Genomic DNA, 19864 nt, shown 5'->3' with positions numbered 1-19864 from the left:
TGGGTCCCACGCAGGATCCAAATAGCAGGGAAAGCTGGGACGAGCCTGGAAGCCAGACACAGATGCTCAAGGCACTGGGAAGAGGAGCAGAAGCCTGAAAAATAGGTGGGGAACAATGTCTAGAGGTCCGGGACTCGGGACCCTCTATGTGGAGGCCGTAGGGAGCCAGTACCGGAGCCAGGGCTTTGTCACTGGAGATATGAGATGGACTCAAGTGTAGACCTGGGGCTGGGGGGGAGAAGGTGGTGGGATTTGTGGTTCGGGGATCGACAGGCAAAGACAGCAGGCAAAGAAGTAGACCAGATGGCCCCTCAGAGTTGGTGCTCTGCCTCTGTTGGACTCTGGCTCTGGCTTCCAGGTGGGACTATCATGGGACAGGAGATGTCACCAAGGCCCAGTGACCAAGGCAAGTGACTGCGAAAGGTCACACAGCTAGGACTGATGGCTTAGGTGGCAGGGAGAGGCCTGTAGATAGGGATGGGGGACAGTCCCCTGGAACTCCTCTCAGCAGAGCCATGTGGCCAGAGGGGGAAGGGAGCCTGGTGGGCAGGGAGGAGCTGCCACATGGAAGAGGCTTGATGTGAACCATCTGGCCTGGGCCCGGAGTGCGGGCTGTGGGAGGAAGGAGGGAGGGGCGGGAGGCGGGCAGGAGGCCACGGTGGGCTGGGCCTGGCCGCTGGAGGATGGATGCTGGGCTGGGACTGCAGTGATGGCCTGGAGGCCCCTACCTTCCAGACGGCTGTAGCCCAGATGCCTCAGCAGCCGGCCTGGCCCGTCCAACCCGCTGACCTCATTCCCAGCGCCTCCCTCTCTCCTCGTCTGCCTGCCACGTAGACACAGCTGCGGGGGGAGCGAGAGTGGGACCCGGGTGCCCAGAGCCCTGCAAGCCCTGCAAGGGCCCAAGTACTGTGGACAGCCGTGGTGACCACCTCAGGCCTCAGTTTCCTCTCCCTAAACATGAGATCTGCTAAGTGAGGGGTCTTGGGGTGTCGAGAGAAGTCCGACGTGGAGCAGGCGGGAGGTACAAAATCAAAGGGGACTCCTGGGGGATCATCATGGCCGTGCCCCCTCCCAGGGCCGCAGGGCGTCAGCCTTAGGCCCCAGCATCACGCTGGCTGCTGGGTGCAGATGGCAGGCAGCCCACCATCCTCTCTCAGGCACCTTGGAGTCCACCCCCAAGCCCAGCATGCCTGCCTCCCCACCCCCAGGCCCTGGTGTCACTGGCCTGAGGAGCAGCCAGGCCTTCTGGCTGTGAGTCATCAGGAATGTCTGATCCAGCTGCAGCTTCCCGCGCTGGCCAGGGACCTTGTTCCCTTTCCCCGGAACTCAGAGCTGCGGGTACTGCACCCAGGCTGCAGCAAAGCTTGGGGAAAGTAGAGGTGGACCCCAAGCCCAAGGTGCCCCTGGGGCCTGGTCCCCACAGGCAGGAAAGGCAGAGAGGTTTTGGGGTCCCCAGATGCCATCTTCCCCTGCCACAGATAGACATCCTGTCCCTCTGCCTGCTTCCCGGGCAGGGACACTAAGACAGAGTGGGTCGGGGGGCCCAGAGCTTTGATAGGCTCAGGCTCCCCCCCCATACTGTTTTGGGGCTCAGCGTTGCTGACCTGGAAGTCTGCCCACACCTCTTTCAGGAGGGCCCTCCCTCCCCACAGTCAGGGCTGGGCCTGGCAGAAAGGCTGGAGAGGCCGCTGCTCCAAGGGTGAGGCGTCCTGGCTGAGGTGGGGAGTCCACGTCCACAGGAGAGGGGGAAGCACCTGGACCCTCCACGCAGAGCCGTGTGCCTGAGCCTCTGCCCCCACCCCTCACTGCCCCAGGCTCTAGCAGCCCCTCTGCCTCCTCCCACAGACCGAATAATGGCTGGACCGGAGAGGGGAAACCCCAGGGAAGGGTCTAGCTTCCCCCTGGGTCTCCAGGCTCCTTCCACCCCACTTTAACCCTAGCCTGGATTAGTGTGTTTTTCAGCCAAGTTCCACTGTGTAGCCCAGGCTGGCCTTGAATTTATGGTGTAAATAGTCCAAGCTAACCTCGAAATCACAGCAATCCTCCTGCCTCAGCCTTCTGAGTGCTGAGATTACAGGGTGCACCATCAGGCTCCACTGGATTAGTTGTTTAGAGCCCTAGTAGGGTTAGTGCCAGAGTTATCTAGTGACTGAGAGCAGTCACGGCGACGACGTTCGGGGCCTCAGTTTCCCCACCTGTGAAACAAATGGGCTGGACTGAGTTTCCACTCTCGGAAACTGTGTTTCTGCGTCTTCCCAGTGAGGCACACCCTTGCACTCACACTGTGTTCACGAGTACACTCTTCACAGGTACACTTGGGTGCAATTTTTGCTCTCTTCTTCCTGAGGGCCCTTATCCCCCCATGTGGTCACCCGTCCCTCCTCCTCCTCCTCCCTAGGTCAGGGGCAGGACACGGGCGAGGCAGAACAGAGAGCTTCCACCTCCTCAGGGCACCCATGGGCTCCCCTGTGGTTTTGGGTGGGAGGGAGGAGGGGTCGGACCGAGCTGGAAAAGGCTGCTCTCTTCCACCCAGCGGGGTGCAAGGGCACCCCTTGCCTCATTCTCTTTCCGGACACAGCCAGCCCTCCCCTCTGGACACCCGGGCGCTTCCCCCAGCCTCGTCGTCCAGGTTGCCGCCCCAGCCTGCACCCTTCGAGGAACTTCTGCTGAGGGAGCTGGTCAGGCGCTGAAGGACCTTGCAGGGGAGGGGACAGCGCTGGCCAGCAGCCGTGTGGGACCGGAGCGGCGGCTCTGGAGGAAGAGCAAACATCCCTAACGGGCTCGGCTGTGAGCTCTCGGCACCTCGACCTGCACCCCAGCCCCAGCGGGGTGCTGCTGTTGCCTGCGCTTCAGAGAAAAAGAGGTGGAGTCAGTTCCCGGAGTCACTGCGTTGGCATGGGAGCCTAGGAGCTTGGCGCTCACTGCGGAGACCCGGGCCAAGGGCGCCGCCCACCCCGGCTGCAGCCTGGGCTGTTTGCACAAGCGCGCGTCCGCGAAGGACCACGGCACACGGGGTTGAAAGTGACCACGGGCACCGCCACAGCCGCAGGTCACAGCGTCCCCCCTTCCATCCTTTTCTCCCAGGGGCCGCTGTGAGCTGACCGCACCCGCCACACACAGCATCTCATTTATTTTATTTTATTTATTTATTTTTTAGTTTACTGGACCGGGGATGAAGCTCAAGATCTCCTACTCGCCAGGCAGGCGTGTATACCGCTGAGCTAAATCCCCGGCTCTCATTTGTTTTATTTTTTTAAAAAAATCTCTCCTTCTGTTTATTTTTTCTCAATTTTTTATTAGTATATATGTGTAAATATATTAATAAAAATTGATAGAATGTATCGTATCAATTTTTTTTGTCTTTTCTTTTTTATCGGTACTGGGAATCAAATTCACGACCACACACTTGCAAGGCAGGCGCTTATGCCGCTGAGCTAAATCCCCAGCCCCATCAATTTGTATATTTACTAATTGATTAGTATATATACTCATAAAATACAATTTAATTTTCTTTTATTCTTTTTTTTTTTTTTTGATACAGCATCTCCCTATGTAGTTCAGGCTGGCTTCACAGAGATCCTCCTGTCTCAGCCTCCTAGATGTTGAGGTTACAGGAATGTGCCACCATGCCTGGCCATAAATTTGTGATGCTTAATAAATACATTTACCGCGGGGAACTGGCACCCATATGCATCCCTCCGTATCCCTATTTCCCCTCCTGCCTCCCCCACACTCAGACCTCCTTCCCCTCTTTTTAAAGAACAACGCTTCGATCTATCGATCCTTTGTATTGGTTCTTAGTCTCAGTTTCATTAATTTCTGCCCTGATCTCTGCACTCTCCTGCTTTCTGTTAGTTTCAGAGCGGGACTGCTTTCCTGTTCCAGGCCCTGGAGATGAGTCTCCAGGTTATTCACTAGGGACCGCTCTGCTCTGCCCTAACCTTCCCCCTCAGAGCAGCTTTCCGGGTGTCCCTGGGTCTCCACGTATTGTGCTTTCAGTGCCCTTTGGTTCCAGGAACTTTAAAGTTTCTTCTCTGGCTTCTCCTGTGATCCTCTGAATAGTCAGTAATGCATCCCTTAACCTCCACGTGTGTGAGTAGCTTTTGTGGCTTCCTTTGCTGCTGACTTCGAGCTTCACTCCACTGTGGCCTGATAGTATGCACGGGCTTATTTCAGTTCTTAGATGTTTAATTTAAGCAGAGTTGGTGCCCTAAAAGAATGTGGATTTTAGAGAAAGCTCTGAGTGCAGCGTCTCAATCTTCGGGAGGTCTCTGGAAAGTTGATCAATACCTCTACTTTGGCAACGCGTGGGCCCCTTTCTTAGAGCTGAGGGGATCCAAGGGCCGCGTAGCCGTAGCAGCCTCCTTGACCCCTAGGGCAGATCGGCACTGCGCATGCGCAGACACCCCCCCCACCCACCCCCCCGCCCAGAAGCACCCTGCACACACGCTACAGCCCCTGAGCACGCGTGGCCGCAAGACAACCAAACCTCTCCAGGAACCTTGCGATAAAAGCTGAGTACTGGGTGTTTGTGGGGGGCTGGGCACCGCTCACTGAATCCTATGATGTAAGGCCACAATCCTATGACGTAGGTTCCGTTTCTGTTGCTCTCCTTGTTTGACGGAGGAAGAGAGTGAGGCTCAAGAAAAGTCAAGGGTCTCGCCCAACGTGGCGCAGCTGGGAAGCTGCAGGGATGAGGCTGGAACGTGGGCGCTAACCACGGTGCTAACCCCTCCTCTCAGGTAGCCTGGGAGCCCCTCCGCTAGGCTGAGTGCTGAGCTGCATTCTCAGCCCCTTTTATCCTTACTTTGAGACAGGATCTTGCAACCCTCCTGCCTCAGCCTGGTGAGTAGCTGAGGCTGCAAGTGTGCACCGCCACACCCAGTTCACTTTGATGGTTTCGAGAGTTGCCTTGAGTCTTTGCTGTTTTCTTAATAAGAATGTTTGTAAAAGTTTTCCTTAGACCTAACAAGCAGATAAAAGTAGAATTGCTCTGGTCCCAGCCATGATGGGAAAGGATGTGATGCCCATCAGGCCACAGGAGTGTCACCTCCATAGGCCCCCCAGGAACCTCAGGAAGCCCCTCCCCAATATGCCTTGGAACCCACTTTGAAAACCATTAATCTAGGCCAGGCTCTGCTTGGTGCCTGCTTTTGTGGTATAAAAGCCAGGGCAGGTCATCATAAACCAGGTTGCGGGGCTTCTGGGGACAGGGCCTTCTCTCCTTTCTGGGTAAGATCCAGGGGACAGAAAGGTCTTTGAACCCCACTTCCCCCACTCTGTTGTAGGAGGCTGGTGGCCTCCCCAGTGTGACTCTCAGCCCAAGGGAGTCACTTCGCCCTTGGCCACGCTCCCTGCTCAGGGCAGTCATCCCTGATTGATGAGGGAAGCTACAAAAGCTCTGGTCCATGGTCTCAAGCAGCTCCAGAGTTCCTGGTGGGACCCTCAGAGGCCTGGGCTGTGAGGGCACCGCGCTGAGTGTCTCCCTCTGGCAAGCCCTGCTTCACTTGCCCTGGGACACATCCCTGCACACGAGCCTCTGTCTCCCGGTGACCCAACCCAAGATGGTGCCAGGAGCGGCCCGAAGAAGCCGACACCGCAGTGGGATTTGGGTCTGGGTCATCACCTGCCGGCTTCGCACTAAGTAAAGCAGGCACTGCAACTAAGTGGCGGCAGGCAGTGGACAGGACCAGAGCTCAGAGGAGGGTGCACTGCAGAGCCAAGCCGCCAGACCTCCCAGGGGACAACCTCGGCAAGGGCTCACCCTAGCAGCAGCTGCAGAGCCAGGTGTGGTGTGACCAGGCCTGGGGCCAAGTATGGGGCTGTTGGCCTGGAAAACAGACTCTGTCCTAGCCCCACCCCAAAGGGGGCAAACAGCTCGGTGTGCATTTGGGATGGGCAGTGGTGGACACCGAAGGCTCCTCCAAGAGAGTAGTGACCTCCCTTCCCCTTCATCACACATTCTGTGGGACCTGGCTGGTCCTCCACACTCTGCAGGGGGCACCCTGACTTGCCCTTTTGATGACATCACATTAACTGGGGCTGGATGGGCAAGATGTGTGGCAGGTGCTTTGGTAAGACACATGCATTCCAAAGGACAGGAAGAGAAAAGCTGCAAAGATTTAGAGGCCCATGGGCTCTGTAAAGTGTTTAGAGGTTCAGTAGCCCAGAAGTAGCTGTTGGTCTCTTCCAAATAAAAGGAGACACAAATGCGTCTCATCCAGTGTTATTAGAGATATTTGTGGTATCCGTAAAGTCCCACGGGAGGGAGGAGATTTCAGTGTAGATGCTGGTATTTTGGAGCAAGGATCATACACTACTCACAAAACAGGGCTTGCATGCTGTGGGATGCGGCAGAGCTGGACCACTGAGCGGAAGGCAGCAGGTGACCACGTGGCAAAGACGCCCAGTGTAAGCTGGGTCCTGAAAGACCCCGGGCATGTTCATGCATCTCCTCTAAACTGTGCAGTATAGGTTTCCGGTCCCCGTGTTTCCCGGATCTCTCTTGGACGCCTTGTATGTGTCCATCCTGGTTCTTCCCACTTAGTAAGTGTCTTGGCTAGGAACTCCAGCTTCTGGCTGCAGATGGCCGGAGACCAGGGTAACAGGACACCACCTCCCACTGTCTCCTGAGCCCCGGAGCAGGCTTAATAGCTGTCGACTTTTCCTTAAATGTGCTGCCACCGCAGGTCCTCAAGGTCTACAAGGATCCCAGAGGTGTTGGCTGTTTCCAAGGCAAACAGAAACATAGAATTACTTCCCTCAATTTGAAATGCAGAATTTACCATGACTTACACAGCAGTCCCGTTATGACCTTCGTGTCACATCCACGGACTTGTGCACACGCAAACCTGAACTTGGCCCATCTAGCTTGGAAGTTTATCCCAGGCGGTATATTTTCACATCACTTAAGAGTTTTATTTTTGTGATGTGTCATATCCTCAAGCTAAATAGTAAGTCAGTGTTTGAAAGCGTTCATTAAGGATTAAGAGGAGTGGTGAAAATACCAACCCAAACATGCAGTGGAGAGGACTGTTATAAACGGAAACAGTGAACCAGAAATGGTTCCAAAAAAAAAAAAATCACATTTCTAAGGACTGGGGCGTGTTGGGTGATTTTACACAAGCAGCTGGAAGCAAAGGGATGGTGTTAGAGATCTGAAACTGGACTTCTTTGGGGTATTTGTTTGTTTTGGTTTTCTGAGAGAAGGAATAAAAATTTACAATTTTAATGGGGATTATACGATAGCAGATGGGTTATAAAGTTCAAACTATTTTTGTCCTAATATGTGTAATTGACATTGTGTGGCCAGGCATGGTGCCTCAATGCCTGTCATCCCAGTGCTGGGGAGGCTGAGGCAGGAGGATCGTTGCAAATTCAAGACCAGCCTGGGCTACAAAGTGAGCTCAAGGCCAGCCTGTACTGCATGGCGAGACCTTGTCTCAAAATAAAACAAAACAAAATAAAACGAGACATCGTAGGATGTCCAGCTCTGTCATTTGGTGGAGGCGAATCCCAGCGCCAGCTCTTGGGTGTCCTGGACAGCGCTATGTCACTAATAACACAGCTGTTACACATTTCTCAGATAACATTACTTTGAATCTGTGTTTAACTAAGAGGAATGCAATTTCAAATGCTACCTCTGTAGTTTATTTTTCTTCTTGCTTCTAGTGGGGAGAAAAATCCATCACTTTTGTCCTGGAAAGCTTTCTTGCTCTTGTTTTGAGGATGAAAAATTGACTCTGATAATTTTCCAGAAAGGTCACTGGACTTTGTTTGAAAATGATGTGAAAATCTTAACAGCTCTCTGCCACTATTTGACAGAATTTTATAACATACATCACATGGGGGAAGAGAGCGGAATGGATCATCAATTCAAAGGAGCTAGGAGATGATACATGTCTGCAATTCTAGAACTCAGGAGGCTGAGGCAGGAGGATCTTAAATCTGAGGTCAACCTGAACAACTCAGTGAGATCCTGTCTCTAAATGAAAACCAACAAGCAAACAAATATGTAAACAGAGCTGGGGATGTAGTTCAGTACAAGGCCCTGGATTCCATCTCCAGTACTAGGAAAAAGAAGTCGGCATGTGGTCCATAGATGGAATATAAATATGTGATAGCAATTCTGTCCGTAAAAACCCCAGGCTCCCAGAAAAGTCTTTGCTCAGTGATAATTTTATGAATCACAAGACGAATTGAGAAGATGGTTTGGAGACCGTGCCCCAGAGAGTGCCACCATTTGCAGCCGGAAGGGCACTCCTCCAGGGACTAAAGAGCTTGGGCCTGAAAGCCAGTTGACATCTGCTTCTGGATGGTTCTGCAGCATTTTAGCAATGTGAGCGACTGTCTCCAAGATCTGCTGTCACCTTCTCTCTCGCAGGAACAGTATTCCCCGCTTAACCAGCTGATTACCACAGGGAGCAAAGGTCACACTCCCAGTCCTGCTTTCAGCTAGATGGGGTCACCTGACTGTCCTGGCCAGGGGGCGTGGGCTCAAGGTGACATCAGAGGAAGGGACATCACTGTCACACCGCGGTGAGTCTTGTTGGGAGATGTGCACAAGATCCACAGCCGCAGAATGGTGAGATGGAGGCAGCCTGGGCCTCTGAATCACTGTTCCCATTTGGGGCCATCTGTTGTCTCTGAGCCACCGGACAAGAGAGAAACAAACTGCTGTCTGCGAAGCCACCGTTGTTCTGGATCTCTGCGGTGAAAGGCCAGATCTAGTACTGCAATCCTGACGCACGTGCTTGTGACCTAACCCCATTCTGTGAACGTACAGCTGTTCAGTACATGATGCAGGAGCACAGACAGAAAGTTCCAGATTTGACATTTCCACCCTGAGATACTCTGGCTACAGAGGTAAAAGTATCCCACAAGGAGTTTGGAAAAGAGTGATGAGATGAAACTATTTCTTTATGTCATTACTCAAAACCACGTCTGCAATTTTTTTCTGTTTCTGTTTCATTTCCTTCCCTTCTTTCTATCTGTTTCTTTTTGGAAGCAGGGTCTCACTACATAGTTCATGCTGGCCTTGAACTTGATTATGTAGCCCAGGATGGCCTTGAACTTGTGGTGATGCTCCTGCCTCAGCCCCCTGAAAGCTGCGATTACAGGCATGTGGCACCACACCCCAGTACATTTGTGCAGTCTTGACTTGTCTAACCATCAACATGGTCCCAGTACCCAGGAGGCTGAAGCAGGAGGATTACTGCAAATCTGAGGCCAACCTAGGCTACATGGTGAGTTCAAGGCCAGTCTGAACTACATAGTGAGATCCTGCCTCAAAAAACAAAAACAAAAACATCTGAATTGCTAGACATCATTAAGCTATTATACTGTTTATTTTTTGCCTTTGCTTTTTGAGACAGGGTCTCACTATGCAGGCTGGCCTTGAGCTCACTTCATAGTCCAGGCTGGTCTCAAACTCACAATGATCCTCCTGCCTCAGCCTCCTGAGTGCTGGGGTGTGCTCCACCATGCCCAGATTACATTGTTTATTGTTCTTTTTGTTTGTTGTTTGCTCTTTTTACATTGTTTACTGTTGAGTGTCAAGTTAGCAGGGTTTTTTGTTATTGTTCCCTTTCATGTTGGGTTTTGAACCCAGGACCTCGTGCATGCTTACTAAGACTCCACTGCTGAACTGTCAGCTTCCCTGTCCCCAGCAGAAACCCAGACCACAGTTTGTCCACGCCATTGTGAGAGTTTGATTCTGTCTTTAACTCGGAGACTTTACTTCAGAGAAGGAGAAAGGAATCAATGACATATTATTAAGACTATTTAAAAAAAAACCACATCCAAACATTACATCAGAACTTAAAGAATTCTTTCCAGAGTCAAATTCCACCAAAGAACAGATCATGACTCTGTTTGCCTCCCTCTCAGAGTTGAAATACAGAATCCCCAGCCTCGGGAAGCCCAGGGCCCACCGCCCTCAAGGGAGAAATGTCTCCGGGGTTTGTGGATTCTTGTTTGGCCTGAAGCCAGAACATCTGACAGAGCCACCGAACATTTACTGCCATTTCTAATGACCTGTAATTGCGGCTTAGGATTTTCTAATTTAGTACAAATAGCAAAAAAAAAAGAAATCAGATGTGAAAACATCTTCCTCGCCTTACTGCAGACTGTACCATCGTCCTCCCTGATAGGGAACAGTTACCCTTCCTTTTTCCTTTAACCAAATCGCCGTTTCCAGTATTTCCTTACACTCGGAGGTTGATGGTCCCTAGGAAGGAGTCTGAAGTGCTCAGGGGCGGAGGGAAGGCTTCGCTCCTGCCAGCCTGAGTTCCTTCTCACAAAAGGAATCCTGCAGGGAAGCCAGGGGCCCCTGCTGCAAGCCGGCTGAGCCTCCCCTCCCCGTGGACCCACCGTCTTGTTCACACAAGGTCCCGGTGGCAGCGTCCCAAGTCCCAGGCCCACTACTGTTCTCATCCACTAGATGAGCTCTGGGTGGCCCAGCTGGTGAGGGCTAAGAAAGGATGCAAAACTTTTTTTTTTAAACTGAGGATTGTATCCAAAGCAAGCCCTCCACCAGAGAGCTACGGTTCTTTACGTGTGTACATATATTTTTTTATTTAGAGACAGGGTCTTGCTAAGGTGTTGCACAGGCCGGCCTCAAATCTGTGATTCTCTTGCTTCCAGAGTAGCTGGGACTACAGGCATGTGTGACCTTGCCCGATCTCAAAAAGACTTTTATTTTTTATTTATTTATTTTTTTTAGCGAAGACTTTTAAATGCAGCCTAAGGCTCTTCCGTGCTCTTCCACCACAGGAGGCCTGCAGAACAACCTAAACTACAAAATAATAGTAGTGTACTAAGGGCTTCCTATGAGGACCCAGGCTTGCACTGTTCCAGGTTTCAGAACAGAAGCCTCTGAGATACACTCTACAGATGAGGAAGCCGAGGTCGGAAAGGGGACCTCACTCACTCTTTGCTGCCCTGAGGGCGGGTGGCCACACGGACATGGAGTGGAGGTCTGACGGCCAAAGGGTCGTCAGCTGGGCTCTGGAGCTCTCTCCTGTTTCTGCATCGTTGGGCTCCTAGCTGAGCTGCAGGTCCCCTTCCTTCTTTCTCCCTTGCTGCCGTCTCTGCAAATCCCGCCGCAGCAGCTCTTCCTCTCCTAGCCCTGACTCTTGTCCAGCTCTTTCTTCTAAAGACAGCAGCAGGCCGGAGAGCCGGGTTGTCTTCTTGTGTGTGTGCCTCAGTGGTCTCACCTGCTCTGCTCCCTGCACAGTGGTCTCTCGCCTGGGCAGGACCCAGTCCTAGGGCACCTTCGAGAGCTGTGTCCCTACTCCAGGCTGGTGATGAGAGTGGCAGGGACAGGAGACGGGCCACACTCACACTGGTGGCCTGCACCTCTCAGCGGTCTGTCACCTTCACCCCCACCCCACCCCCCACCCACTCTCTTTCCCGTGTGAGGCACTGTGGGTCTCCCCAGTGCAGACCTTGCACCCTGCAGCCAGTGTTAGGAACCCCCTTCTCCTCCAATGTCCTGCCTACTGCCCCCACGCATCTCTGCTTCCTCTCACCTGTCAGAGCCTTGGGGATCCCACCCCCGGCCCACCATCCCTTCCCACAGCCCATGGTCTTCTGGCTGCCTGACCACCCCACCCTCCGAGCCCTGAGCTGCATCCTTCCTGTGCCTCTTGGCTCCCGGCGCAGCGCCTGGCAGCCTTCGATGCCCAGGGAGTCTGAGCTCACACTTCCAATTCAGACCCCAGCTCTTCCTAGGGTGGCCCTGATGTTCAGTGGCACAGACTGGGGACAGGGTGAGCAAACACAAGGCCAGTCACTGTACGGGTGGCAGGAGGATGAGGCTGGGCTTGCAGGGGTCTCTGCCCAGGCCTGTGCCAAGGGTGGAGGTGCGGGGCTCCAGGCTGGGCAGCGAAACGTGAGGGGTAGGACTGACCGGGAGAGAGCTGGGCCGGAGTTCTGTCCACTCAAGGGCCTCCGCCTGGTCCCTGCCACCTGCTCTCCCCGCGCCTCCGGAAACGCCCTGAGGGCCCCAGAACCGCATGGAATCCTGATGCCCGGAGGCCCTGCCAAGTCTTGCTGTGGCTACGGCTCTCCCCACCCCGTCCCCGTCCTCTGAACTCCAGCCCAGCAGAATTAGGAATTTCCTACCATTAGTCATGATTCCTTTCAGCAGGCAGTGCCAGCGGCCTCACGCAAAGTGGCTCACACAGAAAACGAAAGGTATCTGGCTTGTTTAACCCAAAAGGCCAATGCAGCTGGGCCCACCGGCTGAACTGATATCCAGGCGACTTTACGTTTCCAGCCCCTGTTTTTGCTTCTCTCTGACATGGCTCTTTGCCCACCCAGTTTGGCTCCATGTGCTGGTCACCGGCAGCCACGCTGGCCTATTTTCTGAAAGCTAAACAATCCCAGGAGAAAAACAGAGACTCTTGCACAATCATTTCAGAAATGGAAAGAAAATTCCCAAGATTGACCCATATTGGCTGACTTCAGTCAGGTACCCTGCCCTAGACCAGTGCCCACCACCAGGGAGGTGAGGGGGCAGGCTGACGTGGGCACACTGTACACCCCAGCAGTGTGTCCCAGCAGTGGGGATAGGCAGGAAGGACAGGGGAGGCAGGGGAGGGAGGGGAATCCTCCAAATAACATCTGGGTGCTGATTCTGCAAATAATAGCTGTCTACTTGGTTGCTTGAACACACACACACCCTTTTCCCTTGCACTTTTTTTGGGGGGGTCCTTTTTGAGGCAGGGGTTCACTATATGGTTCAGGCTGGCCTTGAACTCACTTTATAGCCAGGCTGGCCTTGAACTTGCAGTGATCCTCCTGCCTCAGCCTCCTGAGTGCTAGGATTACAGGCGTGCACCACTGCACCTGGCTTTTTATAGGCATTTTTGTACCAGAGTTTGAACCAAGAGCTACATTCCCAGGCTATGTTTTATTTTTTATTTCTGAGATAGGGTCACAGTAAATAAATGAATTGTTCAGGCTGGGCTCAAACTTGCAAACCTCCTGCCTCAGCCTCCCAGAGTGCTGGGATTATTGGCATGTGCCACCACACCTGGCTTCCATTTTTTAATTTTATTTGGAAATAATTTCACAAGTTAGAAAAGTTTTAAGGATAGTGTGTGTGCGCATGTGTGCAAACACTCACATGTGTACACATACACACACACAAAAGTGGGGCAGAGTGGCACATGCCTGTAATCCCAGCACTTGGGAGGCTGACGCAGGAGGATTGCTGGGCTACATAGTAAGTTCAAGGTCAATCGGAAATGCACAGCAAGTCTCAAAAAAAAAAAAAAAGTTTGTTTCCTGAAACATTTGATAGTAAATTGCCACCATGTCTTGTCACCCCTGCATTTCTGGGGTGTGTTATCCTACAATGACATTCTCCTAAATAACCACAAAGCAACCTCATAAAAAATGCACGCAGAACTGTAATTTATGCATGCTTTGACATTTGTCACAATAGTGTCATTTGTAGCAGAAAGGCCTAATCTAGTGTGCTGCCCTGGCCCTTGGGTTCTCACTGCTGCTCCTGATCTTGGGAATTTTGAAGATCAGCGGCCATGAGTTCACAGTGCCCCTCACTTGGCTTTGCCTACTATCTTGTCGTCCAGCTTCAAGGTGTGACTTTGGGGCAGGACCGGCACAGAACTGATGCTATGTTCTTCTTCCTGTATCTTACTGGCCGAGGGCTTGGGCACCCTAAACCTGCCCACCCTGCAGGTGAGGTGCTTCTTAACTTCACTTTGGGTTCTGGTATCTAGTGCCAGCCGACCCCAGGCAGAGATGCCCTCCCCTACTGGGGTCTGCATGAATCTCGTGGGGGCTTTGCAACAGATGCACCCCACCGCCCCCTCCCTCCGCCTCCCCAGGATGGGCGTCCTCACTCCTCTACCCTGGCCCTGTCCCCCTGCCCTGGATACCGGGGCTCCCACCACCATCGCCGTGGGTGCCCACCTTGCTTGGCCAACCTAATGGCTAAGGATGAATCTTTCAAGTCTGGGGGAAATCAAAAGACAGGAAAAGGAAGAGAAGGGAAGGGAGGAGGGGGAAAGAGAGGAAGAGGAATTTAAAGGTATCAGATGCCGCACAGCACGCTGATGATTAAGTTAATGAATCTCAACCACTTTTACAAAGCGAGCATACTCGGGACAACCAAGAAAATGGCACAGAGCATTATCAGCACCACCCATGACCCTGCCATCCCTGCCCCAACTGCTGCCCACCTCTGTCTCTGTGGATTAATCTGGCTCATTTCAAACTTTGAATGCATGGAACACACATCTTGTGCCTTTGCTTATATATATTACTCAGTGTTACACCTGTGAGCTTCGTCCTTGTTACAGCATGGAGCAGTGGTCTGTCCTTTGGCACTGTTGTATAGTATTTCACTAGATGGGTATACTCCAACTTACTGACCCACGGCTTAGCTGATGGCCTGTCTGGATTATTCTTCCATGTTTTTTATTATTAGGAAAAGTGTAGCTAGAGGAAGGTTGCAGGTGCTCTTTTTGGCATTCTGACGTGGGCAATTCTGTGGGAAACAGACTCAAAAATGGAACCTCTTGGTTAGAGTGAAAACTCTAGCAGTTACTGCTAGAAGTTGCTTTTTTTTGTCTTGTTTTTGATAAAGGCTCACTTAACTATGTAGCCTAAAGTGACATTGAACTCACAGTGATCCTCCTGCCTCAGCTTCCTGAGTGCTGGGATAACATGTGTGTGCCACCAAGTCCAACATTGCTAGAATTTTTAAAAAGTGGTTTTACAAACTTACATTCCTCCTTCCAGCATGAGCGTTGCAGTGGCAAAGCTATCAGAGCTATGGCATTAATTGACATCCTCGATTTAAAAAAAAAGTTAATTGCTAACTACAAGTGTGCCAAGGCAAACTTACAGCCCATACCCGAAGACTGGGCACGGTCAGATATTTTCCTACAGAACGGTGAAAAGTAACAAGCCCTGGACCACACTCCTCCAAGTAATTACAGGGCAGAGAAGGAAGTTAGGGCCCAGATGCTAATATTTGTATTTACTGCTATAAACTAGGTTTTAAGGAATTTCTCGAGTTAAACTGAAGAGAAACTCCAGCCCTCATATCATGAAGTCCAGTGGGCTGCCTGGCCAGAGTCTCTCAGGACTGGATGTTGGCTGAATTGAAGATCCCAGAAGTAGCATCAGATCTGAAAGCCTTTGAAAATCCTTGAGCACCAGGTTCTCTTTGTCGGCCCTCCTTTTTTGGCATGGGGAGTTTTCTCTCCTGAACAGGTGGCAGTGACTAAGGGCCTTGCTGTCAGGAGGAGGAAGCTGAGACCTGGGGAGTGGTAGATTGTCCCCCCAAAGCCAGGTTGAACGCCACCACTGGCTGCAGCGCTGGACACGGTGGTAGTGTTTAATTTGCACCCTTCTGGGTCTGCTGGGAACTGCAGCTCTCCACTTGCTGGGCGTCTGGGGAGCACAGCTGCACAGTACCTCGGGCTCTGTCTGTCCCTGTTCTTCAGTGGCCCTTGCCGTTTCCACTCTCTCCAGTCTAAGGGTCCTCCAGCGCCATCACATACGCCATGAATTTCTGCCCATTCACCAGAAATATCGCTGGTCGCTCCTGTTCCCACACTTCAATCCATGCCTTCAACTTCTCTTCCAGTTTAGGGAGTGCTTTCTGGAGGTCTGCTATTTGCTTTCCATCTTTTACATTTCCTCCCTGGTTTGTAAGTTGATGTGGACCCGAAGCTTTCCTCTCAAATTCTAAGAAAAGCCCCCAGTTCTCTCCCCACTTGTGGACACCTTCAAAGAGCACTTTGTGAACTTCTGAGCTTTTTTAAGTCCACAACTTCCGCATCAGCAGCCCTTTTGTGTGGGCCTCAGCACAGGAGGCAGCAAAAGCTGGTCCCTGTTCCTGGGTTCAAAAACATCTATCTGTCCCAGTCCTGGGCCAGAACCCCTGGAACTACCTCGGTTACTTTCGTCATGTTTTGCATTTTTAATTCTTCCAGTCGATTCCCCAATTGTAGCGCTCTCCTGACTGGCATCTCACCCAGCTGTCCTCAGCGCCACAGCTCAGGCATTTGCCAGACCCAGAGCTCTCGCTCTGAGCCCGCAGCGCCTCACACACTGCTTCATTTTGTGATTTTTCTCATTTCCAACTGCGGGAGCAACTTCTGTAGTGTCGTAATATTCTCCACAGACAAACAAAAGGCATCTTCGTCTTCACACTCCTCACCTCATTCAAAGCTTGCGTCTGCAGTGTGAGCTAATTCTTCCATACATACTACGATCTGTCTCTTCAAGTTAACAGATTCCTCATGCCTAGATGCCTTTTTTTCCCTCAGAGTTGCCAGGTGTTGTCTGAACTGGTTTAACTCTTGTAAGCTGGGAATGCAGGTACTGTCAGTGTCCTACTGGGGTGGGCAAAGAACTTCACAGCGTTCTTGTTCTTTTTCTTTTCTTCTTCTTTCGTTTCTTTCTTTCTTTCTTTTTTTTTTTTTTTTTTTTTTTTTTTTTGTCTTTTTGAGGCAGGGTCTCACTCTGCGGTTCAGGCTGGCCCTGAGCTCACTTTGTAGCCCAGCTGGGTCTCCCAAGGATCCTCCTGCCTCAGCCTCCCGAGTGCTGAGGTTACAGGGATGCACCACCATTCCTGGCTTCCACCTTGTTCTTGAAGTAGTTTCAGTTCCTGTTTTCTCCCCTTTTCTGTCCGCCTTAGTTTCACCTGAGTGCACAGCTCTTTTTTTAGTGGCAGGGCAGCTGTTTCTCTTCCTTCCTGAAATGGTTTGACGTCTAACTCCCTGTGCAGCAGACAGGCCGGGCGGTGCTTTTGAAAAGCCTTTCCTTCAGGCTCTGCTGTGTGTTTCTTTACGACCTCCATCCTCAGGGCTCCCGATTGATTCCCATATTATTTGAAGGTGATTTAGAGTTTTCTAGAAACATACTATGGACTCCTCTGCCAGGGCTCACTCCTCCTCAGAGGGTGGAGACCCCTGAGCTGCAAACGTGAGGATTCGGCTCCAGAAATCAAGAGCTTTTGGGTCCTGTGAAATTTCGAAAACAAAAGCTCTGAGGTGAGCAGCTCTGTGAAGGTGCCACGCCCTTCACCCCTCGTGAGCCAGAGTCCTCACTTTGTAACCATGCTCATCCTGTGCCAGAAGAGGGCCGGGAGAGTGGAGATGGTGTGCGTGCTACGTACACGGGCCGCAGCAGTGGGAGCCTGTTTACAATATAAGGGAGGAGAAGAGGCTTGCTTTTTCCCCACTTTTTGCTCTTGTTTCTTTGTTGTCTTCGGTCACCTTGAAGAGTTATTTTGTCCTCATGTCATGCCAGGCTGTTTTACCAACTGATTATGGACTGAAACTTCCACAACCTGTGAGCTAAATAAACCTTTTCTCCCTTAATTTGGGGTGTTGGTTATTTTGTCCCAGCACTGAGAGAAAAGTAATCAAGACAGAATTTGGTACCAAAGAAATGAGGCCATTGCTGTGACTGTATCTGACCATGTGGTTCAGGGGCCTTTGGGAATGGTTTGTGGGAAGAGTTTGGAAAGGTTTGGAGATTTCACCTGAAAGAGCAGAGCTGGGACGCCTTAGGCTGTTGTTTAGGAGAGTCTGGTCAGAGTTCTGAAGACTAGAAGGCTGACAGAAATTCTGCCAGTAAAGTCCAGACTCAGGAGGTCCCTCCTGGGAGAAGGACTACATTGGTTGCTGGACTCTAGACAATATGTGTTATGGTTTGGCAGAAAGCTTGTCTGTATTTCATTCCTGTCCAGAGACTTTGCCTGAGATTGAGATTAAGGGTGATGGGCTAATTAATCTGGCAGAAGAGATTTCAAGGCAGGCTTATGTTGGGGCAGTGGCATGGCTATTGTTGGGAGCTTTTAACCAGATGGATGTTGAGAATCAAGAACAAAGAGCCCGGCAGGGTGATTTAAAATGTAAACTTGGCCGGAAAGGAAGCTCCAGTAAAGCTGTGGGCTACAAAGATAGAGCTGAGTAGATCTTGATTGCTGAGAAGAAACTGGAGAATATAAACGATGACCCGAGGGCATCACAAGAATCAGCAAGTGTCCATTCTTTGCAGACTCAAAACTGCCAGAGTGAAAAACTTTGCTCTCAGAAGCAAACTGCAGAGCACTGTGTTCCAGAATGGTAGCAGCACAGAAAATTTGTTCCTCAGAGTTGGATTTAGAGTGCCCAGTGATCCAGGCACTGCACCAGGAGTAGCAGGCCTTGGCATCCACGTGATGCTGGTTTTAGGTGCATGTAGAATGCATGAGTGGTGGGGTTAGAAAGGCTTCCACCCTGGTTTCAGAAGGTCTGAGAGAACAGGCAGTGGGCCCCTGAGAAGACAGTGTGTGAAGCCGTGAGGGTGAAGGTGCGGTGGAGACCCCAGAAGTTTGGAGAAACCAGGAATGTGGATTGTCTAAGAAAACTTGCAAGGAGGAAGCAAAGATGACCCAAAGAGAAGCCATGGGAGCTATAATCACTGTAAATGCCATAGGGATAGAGCCTCACAAGCCCTTTGGAGCACACAACTTGTCACAGATTGTGTTAGAGGCTGCACACGGAACTATAGGATTTGATGTAGTTTCATGCTGCATTTTTGAATTTGCCCTGCTGGATTTTAGACTTGCTTTGGTCCCAATCCTTCCTATTCCCCTGTTTGCAACTTTCGGAATGAAAAATATCTACATTGTGCCATTGAATGTTGGGAGTTTTTAACTGTTTATTTGTTGGGTGCTTGCAGCTAAGAATTTGCCTTAAATCTCAGAGGAGACTCAGAGAAGAGATGGCATGTGGCCAGTGTCCTCACTCTGTAAACATCCTCATCCTGTGCAAGAGGAGGGCACGGACACTGTGAGTGCTGCATCCCCCAGCCCTCTTCTTCTGGCTGCTTTTGCTGTCTTCTGCTGCCTTGAAGTGTTGCCCCTGTGCCACGCCACCCTGCTTTGGAGCCAGTTGATTACGAACTGAAACCTCCACAAGCTGTGAGCTAAATAAACCTTTCCTTGCTTAATTTTGGATGTTGGGTATTTTGTCCCAGCAAGGAGAGTAAAGTAACTAAGACATAGGTATTGTGAAATAGAAGAAAATGTTCAGATGGGGAAGGGAACAAGGGAGAGGAGAGGGGGAAGGAAAAGTAAAAAAAAGTTATATCAGGTATAGGTACAAATTCTCTATGATGAATGTGAACATTCTGTATATCTAAAATGTACCAATGAAAATCTAATTGAAACAAATGTTTGTCACTCTTGAGTGTATCATGAGCTCTCACTGTGGCATGTTCATTGGTGTTTCTCTATGTTATGTAGATTCTCATACGGTTTATCCATTTAGATACCTTTTTTCATAAAAAATGTATTCAATCACTTGCCTATATTTTAAAGGTGTATTGTCTATTGTTTCTCTTATTTTACTGGATATTTTTATTTTATCTGGATATGAATTGCTTGTCACATAAATATATTGAAAATATTCCCCTCCATAGGTTATCTGTTTTACTCCATGATTTTTTGTACTGTCAGTTCAACCCAGTATTTTAGTATGGCACATAACTGTGCTACCATTGACATATTACACATGCTCTGCCTTACGTGTGATAGGTAAGTGAGCTACAGTGCAGCCAATTTTTAAATTTTACTTTATTTTTGGTATTGGGGGTTCAACTCACAACCTCACACTTGCCAGGCAGGTGCTTATGCCGCTGATCTAAATCCCCGACCCATATTTTGAAACAAGGTTTCTCTAAATTTCCCAGTCTGATCTCCAGCCTTCCATTCCTCTGTTCCAGCCTCTTAAGTAGCTGAGATTCCAGGCCTGAGCCGCTACTCCTACTTCAGGGATGTCTTTTAATGAATAGAAAGCTTTAATTTTATCAAAATCTTATGTATTAA

General features: G+C 50.7%; 1 pseudogene; it reads right to left on the bottom strand.

Annotated features, from left to right (window-relative positions):
• Nucleotides 1-2557: 2557 nt before the first annotated feature.
• On the bottom strand, nt 2558-18571 carry LOC100715220 (protein regulator of cytokinesis 1-like; annotated as a pseudogene).
• Nucleotides 18572-19864: the final 1293 nt, after the last annotated feature.

The sequence above is a fragment of the Cavia porcellus genome, unplaced genomic scaffold, assembly GCF_034190915.1.
Source record: "Cavia porcellus strain 051 isolate PalLab524CR breed Dunkin Hartley unplaced genomic scaffold, mCavPor4.1 scaffold_6, whole genome shotgun sequence".
Lineage (NCBI taxonomy): Eukaryota > Metazoa > Chordata > Mammalia > Rodentia > Caviidae > Cavia > Cavia porcellus.
The sequence above is the reverse complement of the archived record's forward strand: the minus strand, read 5'-3'. Positions and strand labels throughout refer to the sequence as shown.